Source organism: Zophobas morio, unplaced genomic scaffold, assembly GCF_036711695.1.
Source record: "Zophobas morio isolate AGI-343-1 ecotype UQ-CSIRO unplaced genomic scaffold, CSIRO_AGI_Zmor_V1 ptg000002l, whole genome shotgun sequence".
Lineage (NCBI taxonomy): Eukaryota > Metazoa > Arthropoda > Insecta > Coleoptera > Tenebrionidae > Zophobas > Zophobas morio.
In genome coordinates, this window is record NW_026972107.1 from 23846518 (window position 1) to 23860125 (window position 13608).

At 32.2% G+C, this 13608-nt stretch overlaps 1 protein-coding gene across 1 annotated transcript in view; it reads right to left on the bottom strand.

Moving 5' to 3' along the window:
• LOC135131082 (uncharacterized) overlaps nt 1–13608 on the bottom strand; it is a 156848-nt gene that overhangs the window by 70835 nt on the left and 72405 nt on the right. The window lies entirely within an intron of this gene.

Here is a 13608-nt window from a genome sequence, read left to right on the forward strand (position 1 = left end):
AAGTTACTCATATAATAACATCACCTTCAAGTGCAGCACTTGAAACACAAACAGCAGCCTCTCCTACAACTGTTTTCTCACGTGGCAAATTCGAACATCTCGTAACAAGCGTCAAAAAATAAACACTTCTGTGATTTCAACATAATTACAACGGAGTCATACTAAATCGCTCGTAATGTTGAATTAATTAAATCATCTTCCCAGCTAATAAACGCTGTCCTTTTGGAGTGAGTTTAAATTGGTTACGACGCCCAAGTATGAGCTTCTCTTGCATATTTATAACGAATAAATACTAATTGAGGAGACATTAAAGTTACAATGATCTCACTGCCAAAGTAAACAACCAATTAAAACATTTTTTCTCTAAATTAATAAAGAAAATCATCGAGGAACACCGCGACTAAATTTGCAATTTTTAAAGTGGCGTCGTTTTTGGAGCAAGCTCTCATTAAACGCATTAAACGTTTCGAAATTGTGCGTTTCCCATGCTTGCTGCTATGAGAATTAGGTAACGACACCATACGCATAAAGAAAAACTTTTCAACAACATCCGCTCATCAGTACGCATAAATTTTCGACCATCGAATGCATGACAAATCAGCGAAAGTAAGGAACTCGGTAAAGATCCACTCGTCGTATTTGGAAATGTGTGGAAACAGTCTACACATAAACCCTTGAAAATTACATCAACGTCAAAGGTGCATTATGTTTCAAACATAAATTAGTTTCAAGTGGAAATCAAATTTAAGCCAGTGGAAACATTTTTTACTTTCAATTTTTAACAGCACGAAGCGTAAAACAAGTCTGTCTCGGATGGCATGTTCCTGGGCTTAATTTAAATTTAATTGATTTACATTACAAGTAAGCTTATTAATAATTAAGAAATACAGTCAATTAATTCTTGTTTAATTAACAAAATGGGATATTTTAATTAACTGTTATTCGATGTTATGTAACGAATGCTCGAAAATTTGGAAGACTGAAGAACACAGACGCTGTTTATTTTGTACGTAGGATGCAAAGAATTGAAAAATAAATTAAACGTTGGGCGAAATACGCATTTGAATGTCAAGAATTTATCATATACTCGATATATGAAGTGTAATGTAGGATATTTGCTTCTGCATCAACTGAAGGAAATTATAGGTTAACTGAACTGTTATTCGGATGATATGCTAGTACATTTTGAACACTATCGACAATGGGACTCTACAACGGTTAACATTCAATATCATTTCCTGGAATCATAACATTGCGATCAAAGCACTTAACTTTTATTTAAATAATACTGATCCGCAGGGTACAAGTTTTCTTATGCTAATGAAAACGAATTTTAAACGTAAAACTCTATAATTCTTAAAAATCTAAATTTCCATTTTCTTGATTAATATACACGCTTTCACATTATGTCATGATGTGTGATTTCCACTAAACGATAAAGTATTTTAACAACAACAACAACATCATTTACGTCTATAAAACATGCAATAAAATTTTGAATACAAGGAACAAGTCGGTGACCTTTCTTGATACAAGCTTTTATCTTTTAATTAAACCGAAATAATGATCCGTATGCTTTTATCGTACTGGGTGTTAACTAATATTCATTCACTTTAAAAATCTATTTTCGTTACACTGGGTGTAAAGTGTTATCAAACGTAAAGTATTGATGACAAAATTAAATATTAGTGTAAGGTCAATGTTACCTAGTAAATGATATTTAATAATCTTTAACGAAGTATTTATGACATTAATCTCATCACTTTTATAAACACAGTATACGAAAAGGAAAAAACCACAAATGGCTTCGGTCAATTAGCAGGAAAGAACGTTTTGCGTAGGAATTTCAAACGACTATAAAAATTAGCCAATCGCTAAATGGAACGTCTTGTAATACTTTCCTAGATTACGCCCTGAAAGTAAAAAAAAATGTAAAGATTCTTTGGCATCTCTTAACATCGAGTTTGCCAGTTACAATATTGAATTTGGAATAAGGGTCATTCGATTGAACGGCTTCTGTATTAAAATTAAATTAAATTTGGAAAGAGGGTTGCGATAAGAATTTTCATTCTCAAACAATGAAATTTCTTACAATTATGAGGGGAAAAATTAGTGCTTTAGTATAATATTTGTAGTAATTGTAATGTATGTTTTAAATATACGCAGAATAAATTTTATTGCCATTATTTTTATCGAAAAATGAAAACCATGTCACTGACTTGTATAAATATATTAATTAGATTTCCTAATGTGCTAATCAAAACTGAAAATAATTAAAGTTATAAAAACTTATCAAATTGTTTTAAATTGTATTTAGGTTATCTTTCGTAAACTGGCAATTGTAGCAAAAAAGTGATGCTTATGATGATGTTCCTTAAAACTAAACAAATTTGTTATTTAACGTGAAATACCTAGTGTTTTCACAAGAAGAACTTGATGGTAGTTATCCAACAACTAACATTATACTGTACTTAGAAAATGTTTTTTCTTTGTCATGACTGCACATTACATTTGATGCAGATAGTATTCTTAGATGATTTAATAGTTGGATATAAATCAATTCAAACGTTCTTATAATAATCTTACTTCTATTTTCATGGATAGTTATAATCTCCATATATTTACCTGAATTAATTAAACTTTTCTTGTATACTAATAAAATTTTAGTCAAATATTTTAAAGAAAGGAAACCGCTAGTCGGTAAAGCCTCAAATGACGGATCGTATATGCGCGAATATTGGTCAATCTGATTTAAGAGCAATAACTGCCGCTATGATGAAATGTGGTAAACATCTCATTGTTAGAATAGGTAAGCTTATTTATAACGGTAAGCTCTTAGCATCCTCTTACAACCGCCATAAATAAGCTTATCTGTTTTAACAATGTGGTATAAACGCTTTATAATTTCAGTAATTATTGATTTAAAATTCAAGTCGCCAATGTTAGCGTGGAATACAGTGGTAAAGTATGTATTAGCTTGTATGTAGCTGAATCTCAGCGCTATGACTACGAAATTCTTTTATCTCTTCATTTACTCTCATAAATCCCGACGAATAATTATTTTCCTAAGTACCATTCTTCTAGGATTTAACTATAGTTTCCCTAGTTATAATTCGGTTTTATGATGTGTAAAAGTTAACTTCCTTTACAATAGGTTATTACTGCCACTGATGGAACAGTCATAAATAACTATTTAACCGTTACCATTATACTGTATAATGGTTAAATCCTTATTTATGAGTGTTTATGACTGTCCCATCACCGCTAGTAGTAATCTATTGTTAAGGAAGTTAACTTTTATATAATGGGGTACTATCATAAAACCGAATTAGAACTGGGGAAACTATGCATTTGAAAGCTGCATACACCAAGGAGGCTGTAAAGGCAGTGTTGGCGTAAATGAGTAATAGGGTGTAAAATTTTATTAGCATACAAACACAGTATCCGAAGAATATGGATGGAATGCCAATACAGCGTGAACCACGTCAACTGATTGCTTAACTTGAACTTGATATTACAACGAAAACTTTCGCCGTTGCACTAATTTTACAGTGTCGAAAAAATCGCACATACAGTCTTCTTCCTGATTCTGTGAAAGTACGTTTTTTGAACACGACACTTTGCTTACACAAAATTGAGTATAATGGTATGATAAATTTACAACATTTTATACTGCTCTTGATATTTATTTGTATGATGACATCATAAAGTTAAAATCCAAAAAATTTACAAAATAGTTGTTAGTACATATAGCCTACGAGAAAACGCCTTCAAATGTTCAATTTTTTAGCTTGTTTATTTTAGTTATCTAAATGGAATTTCTATTTTTTATTCTTTTGTTGGAGTGTTTTTGTTAAATTAGACGATTTTTTATTTTTTCATTATATTACAGGCAAGACTATTTAGATGGTAGTCAAATTTGCATGTTGCTTACAATTTTTTTGCGGAAATAGTATATTATTAGCCAAGGTTGCAGAGCCAAGCATTCTAGACCGAGCGCAAATTAGAACCCGAGACGCGCAGCGTCGAGGGCTCTGAAGCGCGAGGTCTAGAAGTGGCTTTGCAACCGTGGTTAATATACTATTTTTTTCACTAGTAGAAAGCATAAGGCAATAAACTGAAAAAATAAACGTTCAATTTTTTGATGCAACATGATTTTGTTTTGATTTCTAATCAAACTTAATCTAAATCTTCAACACAAAGAAAACCGTTTATACTTGTCGCTGAGTTAATCATTTTATCTTCTACCGTCTACCAACTACCATGCGTATACTCAAGTAATGTTTGTAGCACACATTTGTTCATTTTTTAAGAAATAATCACATCAAACATTGCGTACATAACCTCAATTTTTCTTTTTGAACCGGTGGTCGCAAAAGCTGAATTTGCTACCACTAAATGAGTCGACATTTGCATGCGTCCTGGCTGCTAGTGAAAAAAGTATATTATCTGTTGATTATATGTTTTTGCACTAATAGTTAATATAAAAAAAATGGTCGAAAGTTATTTCGACAGAACTTCCCTCGCCTTTGAGTACAAGTCCACTTTTTTGACAATCATTTGATTTTTCGAATTTAATTTTTTTAAGATAACCGTTATAAGTTAAAATAAAGATATGTATGTAACTTTAAAGTAAATATAAAGAAACGTGATACGCATTTGTTTCAAGTGAGTTTTTCCAATACAAAATTTTGTGATAACATCAACATTTTTGCAAGGAATGTATATCAGTTTGCACAGATGGAGTGTATTACGAATAACAGCAGTACTGTATTGTCAAATTTTCAGTAAAATGGAGTGGGTGGTTCTTAACTTAATCAATACAATAAATTGCGTCACTCATTCATTTTTTTGAGTGCTCCTGTATAAGTAATTCTAAAAACTATGCATCCATTGGTAAACTACTATACAGTCATAATATTTTGTAGATTTAAAATAGAATTGCAAACAAAAAATTGCAACGTTATAGGATTCGTACTCGGGACTTCCACTGGGAAAGCAAGTCTTACACCCATAACGCGTAGTTTACGAGGTCGTGTATAATGTGACGAAAGAGTAAGAAACATACCTAAATAAATTTGACTGATTCTTTTTTTTGACTCACCATGTATAACTAAACCTAAAAAATTAATCAAAAGTTGTTTGGACAGAACTTCCCTTAGTCCTGAAGTACAATGAAATCTATCCAGCAGTTTCGAGCTGAGTTTTTTCTTTACACACTTTTGCGATGACAAGAGAAAATAGAGGGCGGGTGGGCGGGGCTACTGCTTGCCCATAAAACTAGAAAAAACTAAATTTAGCGCCGCCCACCTCCCTTTTCCACTTCACTGACTTATTTTATTTAGTTTAAAATGGAAATTGAAAAATAACAGTATTGTATTCCCAAAATTTTCTGGGAAAATGGAGTTCCTGATTTAATCAATAAAATAAATTGGCTCATCATACTTGGCACATTTAAGATAGGATTTGTTCACTACAATTTTGAGGTGACGTCACTACTTTTTTAGGGGGGGGGATAAACAAATACATTTTGATCAAAAATTTACCATGTTTATGATAACTTTAAAACGTCTCCAATATTTTAAAGCATTCGGTTTTGCAGTTCCTGATTAATCAATAAAATAAATTCAGGTATTCATAATTTTTTTTTGAGTCACCTGCATAAGCAAATCCAAAAAATATGAATAGAATGATAAATCACAAGTACAGACTCATCATATCTCTCATCATTTTAGGTAGGATTTATTCGGCCAAATTTTGAGCTAAGGTCATCAATTTTTTGGAGGGGATAAGCAAAGATATTTTAATTAAAAATTTATTATGCTTATCATAACTTTAAAACATCTGTAAGATTTCGAAGCAGTCGGTTTTGCAGATTCAAAATTAAAATGCAAAATGTTGTTTTATAATTTTGATTTTTTTTTCTAAAAATCGGGACGTTTCGGGTAAAAACTCAACACGGAATCATAAATTACATCTCTGGGACTATATTATTTCATACAATTTAAAACCCATTTACTATGTACAATTTTGAAGTGACGTCATTACATTATTGACGGGGATGATTAGACAAATTTTGGTTAACATTTTACCATCTACATGATATTCCTAATATAAATACAAAACTTGACAACTATCGGCCCAGTACTATTTGTCTAATAAAAATCGGGATGGCAGACGGAGAGAGAGACAAACAGACAGACGGAAATGGGAGACTTAATTCTTCGAACCCTCGGGCGATGGACTCGATTACAATACTTCCTTCGCTTACGGTCGGGAAGTAAAAAGATATAATAAAGGATAAATGAAGGCCAAACAGAAGCGAAACAGATAACTTCAAAGACTGTAAACCTTAAAACTCAGAATAGCCCAGTTTGTTCACCATTTTGACATGACATAACATATGTTTATGGTTCATTTGGTATACTCCAATTTTTTTTCGTTTGTTTTCGCTTAACATTATCCATTGAGCTATTGCCCACTTTCACTTTTCTATATTACTGCACACACACTATCACTTCATTCTTTTTAGATATTATACACAGCCCAAAAAATATTTTTTAACTTGGATGAATGTATGAAAATACTTTTCGAATGATAGGTTAATTAAATGTAGAATTGTATTTTACTTTTTTTTTACGATAATTCTTATGTGTATGATTAAAATATATATGTATTATTATGCCACTGATAAAGGTGCATGTCAAAATATAAACCAACATCATCATCAATAAATTTTTGGTAGAGACGAAAAACATATTCTGGTAGGCACATCTGTACGACATTCAGTCAAGTTGACCAATATACCACAATAACCAGTCCAGTACTCCAGTACTCAGATGCCAACAGAAGGCAGTCAGACAGAGCAAAATAGTGGTGGAAAAAACTACTACTTGTCGTAAACAGTGATTGACTGAGTGTTTCTATTACTCAGTCAGATGTAACAGTTGCTAATAACTTCTTTTAGTCACTGTTCCTCAAGTGACCGCTTCCACCGCATCACATCGCCTGATGAGTAACACCCGAAGTATTTGCATCCAGGCCTGAGTAAGCGCCTAAATGAATTTTGTTTGAATACTGACGCATTTTAAATTAATGACAATAGTTGTGTTCTACAAAAAACGTTCTCAGGTTGGCCGCCAACGAGACAGCTTTTTGGTGGTCTATTACTCTATTGCTACGCTGCTAAAATAGTTATGCTGTGCCGTACAAGCTAAAACTTACGGTAACGTACTAAAGCAACTATTAAATTCTTAGGATACGACAATTTAATTACTATGTTTTTATTAAAAATCCAGTAAGTCTAAAGTGTGGGAGTTGCAAGTAAAATCAGGGTGATATCTGTTATTTCACGAGAACTAGCGGTAACATTAAAATTTTTATTTGCACCTCGTAGCCCGTAATGACTGTTTTTGATTCGATACACGAATTCGTTACAACTGCATTATTGCAAGTATCACTGGGACAAATAACCGGAGTAGGTTGTGTGTGGTAGTGTTGCGTTATTTTTTGTCTTGTTAAATTCCTGTACAATTGCTACCTCACTGTTACGAACAATGACAATGTACATAACGGATTGTTATTTTGCAAACCAGTACTAGACGAAAAACAGACAGAGACCAAAACTACAGACAGACAAACAAACGGAAACGGTAGACCGATATTTTCGTATTCAATAAGTTCGAAAACGTCGACGCAACATGAAGTCAGCTATTCGTTAAAATAACCTTATTTAGGATACGTTTTTTAAAGATGTAACCTGAAGAAATGTTTAAGTGTTCCTTTTCATTGATAGGTTCTTCAAGTCATCTTTTAATTTTTCAAATTGACAATCTGTGACAAAAAGCTCCCAAACTTTGTAGTGCTAATCTTAGAATACTGTACTGTGACTGTAGTATAATCAGGGTTTTTTTTTCTTTTTAAAATGATTTTAAAAGTAGGTGGATTTTTGATTTTCGAATAAATATACCTTAAAGTCCAAAAATGAATTAAAGTTTAAACACTCAGTTCGTAATGCTTACCGTGAGAGTTAGTTGTTTAACATTATTGGTTTGTAGAATTTTTGATATACTCTGTCACTTTTACATTGCAGCAACTTGAGACTTACGACTTAAACAAAAATTTTATAAAAAACATACATAACATCTTATAAAAAAATTGGTCTAAAGAGTTTAGACAGTACTTCCCTCGCTGTCGGAAACTTGACGACTGCATGCCTATTGTGTTTTTTTTCTCATTACATTTTTGTAGTGGGAATTTAAAAAAAAATTGCGATGACGTCATCAACATTTTTGCAAGGACACGTATATCAGTTGGGATAGATGTAGTGTAATACTAAGAATAAAATTATTATATTCTCAAATTTTCGGGAAAATGAATTGGGTCGTTTGAATATTGATTTGTAATAATCAATAAAATAACGAAACAATTTACTCACGTATACCTACGTATCAGAGGCAACTGAAAATCGTGTATGTATAAACATTCTTAATTTAAGATGACAGGCGTAACAGCATACGTGAGAGCCAAACAGAGAAACTGTAAACAAAACGACCGTCGGTTTTATTGCTTCGACTTCCGCTTATTATATAAAACATTGGGTTTTATTTTAATTCTTGACGGTGAAATTCACAATTGGTTGATTATAAACATGTCTATTTCACATTCGCGGAATCAAGTGAACGCATAAAACAAATGCAGGTCTGTAATGTTAAAGTCGATGTAAATAAGCGTACTACCCTTATGTTTCAACCGAGTTTTTCCTTTAACAAATTTTGTGTTTACCAAATTGGGTTGGTTGGGGTGTAATACTAATAATAAGTGTTGCCTTTAATTTAATCAATAAAATAAATTGACTTCATTAATTTTTTTGAACCACCTCTTAAGAAAATCTAAAAAATATGAATGGAATGATAAATCACAAGTACAAACTCATCATATTTTTTGCACTTTAGATAGGATTTATTCAGCAAAATTTAAGGGTGACGTCATCAATTTTTTTAGGAGGGATGAACAAATACATTTTGAACAAAAGTTTACCATGCTTATAATAACTTTAAAATATTCCCAAGATTTCAAAGCATTCGGTTTTGTAATTCCTGATTAAATCGATAAAATAAATTCACGCCTTCATTAATTTTTTTGAGTCACCCTGCATATGCAAATCCAAAAATATGAATGGAATGATAAATCACAAGTACAGACTCATCATATTTTGTACATTTTAGATACGATTTATTCGGCAAACTTTTGAGCTGACGTCATCAGTTTTTTGTAGAAGATAACCAAATATATTTTGACTAAAAATTTATTATGCTCTTTATAACCTTAAAACATCTGCAAGATTTCAAAGCATTCGGTTTTGTAGTTCCTGATTAAATCAATAAAATAAATTTACGCATTCATTAATTTTTTTGAGTCACCTGTATATGCAAATCGAAAAAATTTTAATGGAATGATAAATCACAAGAAGAGACTCACCATATTTTGTACATTTTATAGATAGGATTTTTTCAGCTAAATTTTGTGGTGACATCATAAATTTTTTAGGGGGGACGACCAAATACGTTTTGATCAAAAATTTACCATGCTTATGATAATTTTAAAATGTCTTCAAGATTTCGAAGCATTCGGTTTTGTAGTTCCTGAGTAAATCAGTAAAATAAATTTACGCTTTCATTTATTTTCTTGAATCACCCTGTATATGCAAATCCAAAAAATATGAATGGAGTGATAGATCACAAGTACAGACTGATCATATTTTGTACATTTTAGATATGATTTATTCGGCAAATTTTCGAGCTGACGTCATCAAGTTTTTGGAGGGGATAAGCAAATATATTTTGACTAAACATTTATTATGCCCTTTATAACCTTAAAACATCTGCAAGATGTCAGAGCATTCCGGTTTGTAGTTCCTGATTAAATCAATAAAATATATTTACGCATTCATTAATTTTTTTGAGTCACTCTGTATATGCAAATCCAAAAAATATGAATGGAGTGATAAATGACAAGTACAGGCTCATCATATTTTGTACATTTTAGATATGATTTATTCGGCAAACTTTCGAGCTGACGTCATCAAGTTTTTGGAGGGGATAAGCAAATATATTTTGACTAAACATTTATTATGCTCTTTATGACCTTAAAACATCTGCAAGATTTCAGAGCATTCGGTTTTGTAGTTCCTGATTAAATCAATAAAATATATTTACGCATTCATTAATTTTTTTGAGTCACCCTGTATATGCAAATCCAAAAAATATGAATGGAGTGATAGATCACAAGTACAGGCTCATCATATTTTGTACATTTTAGATATGGTTTATTCCACAAACTTTTGAGCTGACGTCATCAAGTTTTTGGAGGGGATAAGCAAATATTTTTTGACTAAAGATTTATGATGCTCTTTATAGCCTTAAAACATCTGCAACATTTCAAAGCATTCTGGTTAGCAGATTAAAAATTAAATTTCAAAATGTTGTTTTATAATTTTGATTTTTTTTCCAAAAATCTGGACGTTTCGGGTGAAAAGTCGATTCAGAGTTGTAAACTACATGTGTAGGACTATGTTATTTTATACAATTGAAAACCCATTTACTATGTACAATTTTGAAGTGACGTCATCGCATTAGTGGTGGGGATGATTAGACAAATTTTGGTTAGCGTTTTACCATCGACATGATATTCTTAATATAAGTACAAAATTTCACAACAATCGGTCGAGTACTTTCGGAGATTATCTGTCTAATAAAAATCCGGGACAACAGACGGACAGACGGACGGACAGATGGACGGACAGACAGACGGAAATGGGAGACCTATTTCTTCGTCTTCTAGGGGTCATGAAAGATCGAGAAAACGTAAAAGTAGAGAGTCGGCCGACGGACTCGATTACAATACTTCCTTTGCTTACGCTCGGGAAGTAAAAAATCAACTCGTATATAAATAACAAAACGAAGTCTTGAAAGTGAACATATTTGATGTCGGTGAAGACAGTTGCTTTATTACGATCAGATTTTATGTATATCATGGTGGTACTTAAGTCACAACAGCACCACATAATATCTGTTCGATTGAAAGAACAGGAAATTTGTATACTTATCTATTGCTACAAGTGATATACAATAAGAGTATTTACAATAAAGCAATTTAATAACACATATATGTATAAAATCGTATCTACAACAAATAGTAGGTACTGAAGCAACTACATATATGTACTGACTCGTTAGATAACAACGCTGACCAAACCGATAATATGTGACTGTAATTTCATGTTTTTGAAGGAACAAGGAGATTTTTTTCATCATTTCATTTTTAAGCTCATAAATATCTGGGATATTACTAGGGAACATATGTAAATGTCTTCCCGTTTGTACGAAATCGACTTCGTAAATTACATATTTCCATAATTTTGAACATAACTCACATTCAGTTGGTATAAAACATTCTCTGAAAATTACGAAGATACTCTTGCAATGAGATAACTTTAACTTAGTCTTGCCCAACTAACAAGGTATCGAGCGGCAACAAAAGCCCACATACTTTGAATTTCCGATTTAAGTTATTCAGTTTAATTATTTCGAAGCGGTAATTACCACGTCTTCCTCAACAAATTCTGATGAAGATACAAAGCTCGTAAAGCAGCCGCTCATTCGAAAGCTTCCAGAAATATATCACTGTCAGTTTCAATTCTGATTGTAACAAACCTCCTTGCTTATAAATCCATAAAATAACTCGACGCGTTGGAATATTTAATACATCACACGATCTCTTTACAATTTAAAATTTCTCTCGAGTATTCCAAGCATGCTAAGCGTTATGTGTCACAAATGCACGTAAGTCTGGCATTGTCAGCGGCATTCGAACATGCAGACCAGTTGTCTCGCACACAACCTCTGCGCTAATTATACTTGACGGCGTCTTTCTCTTATCAACACCTTACGTTAACGCTCGACTTCATCGAAAAGTTAATTTTATAGAAAGTGCTATCAGCGACGAGTTCGGGACATCAAGACCTGTCGACGATAACACCAATCAATAACATTCTGACAGTCTTATTTATACAGAACCTAATCAAACCACAACACTCTGATTTATGGTGTAAATTTCTTGAAAACTTAAGCGGTTTATAATAAAGTGAAAAAAAATCGTTTAATTTTGCGGCGCCAAAGGCTAGGAGAGTAATAGTTGCATAGGTACTACCAAGCAATAAATTCCACCGGCTGCAAGATTAAAGTGCAATACAGACAACTTGAGACTATAAAGCAAGTCGTGTGTTCTACAGCTTCTGATGGAAATCTGCACGAATTATTGTAAGCGATACAAGGAAACATGAGAACTATTAGTATTCAAGAGCGAGGATTTTCAATCACAGTTTTTGTTATCGTAAGGGGAAATGCATCATTCATATGGTATTTATTCAAGTGTGGTAACTTAAGTTTATTGGAAAATGCCGATTGTAGTGTAATACATAATGAATGACTTAATAGCCTGTGGTTTTAATAGGATTATGATGTCATCGAATTAATGTGAAATTATCATTCTTGTAGTAATAGCGGTTTTTTAATTATGTGATTATTTTACCCAGAAGCGATTCAGGTTCTAAACAGTTTTCTAAAATTAGAAACTGAAATTATAATTTTATCTAAAATATCTAATTTGTAATTTATACCTACTACACATATTTATCTCTTGATTCACACGTAATAAATTTCGATATGTATGCAACAATTTTTCTAAACTAATAGAAAATCGGATTCTAAATAGTTAAATAGCACCACCAAACTGGTAACTGCAAACAGCAGGATCTTTTGTGTCGTTTTTGGCACATAGCTTTACATTACAGCACAAAGTGCACATAATATTGTTTATGACTGGGGTTTTTAAAGAAAAGTCTAAATATTGAAGACTACCTAATAGTGCCCTCTTTATAATTGTTCTTGGGTCTGTAATTCGTACACATGTCAACATTGGTATAAAAGGCAATGGGTAGGTACTTGCGACATAGATTTCGAACTACCCTCAAGACACACCTTTCGTATTCTATTGTCTATACTAATACAACAACTTGTGATCTCAAAATTACCCAAATATATATTTTTTTAATTCTAACCCAGCCATCTGTATGAATGTGGCATTTCAACGTAACATTACAAAAAATTGCGACCACTCATCACGTGAAACCGCAAGTCTTTAATTACTACGTTCCCTTACGTTGATGCGATGCAGGCAGCTGATGTCATAATTTTTTTTATTAAGCTTTTCGGCTTTTAGTTTGTGGTTTGAAATTTACAAAACTCTTGTCACAACTGGTTTACGTAAACCGTTGTCAACTACAATACAAGGAGAAGGTCAATTAATGAGTTATTACAAAAAAACAGCGCCGTTAAATTTTTATGTCACCATTACTCAAGTACGTACGTAAAGTAAATACCAGTGCGAACAGCACATTTAGTGAATCAATTCCGTTAATAAAGCCTAAGAGAAGCTCGATGTTCCTCACAACGAAGCGTCTTTGAAGTAATAAACTGTAATCATAAAAATCACTAACCACATTCTTTATTGTAATTATGACATTAAAATCAATTGATCTTTAACAGA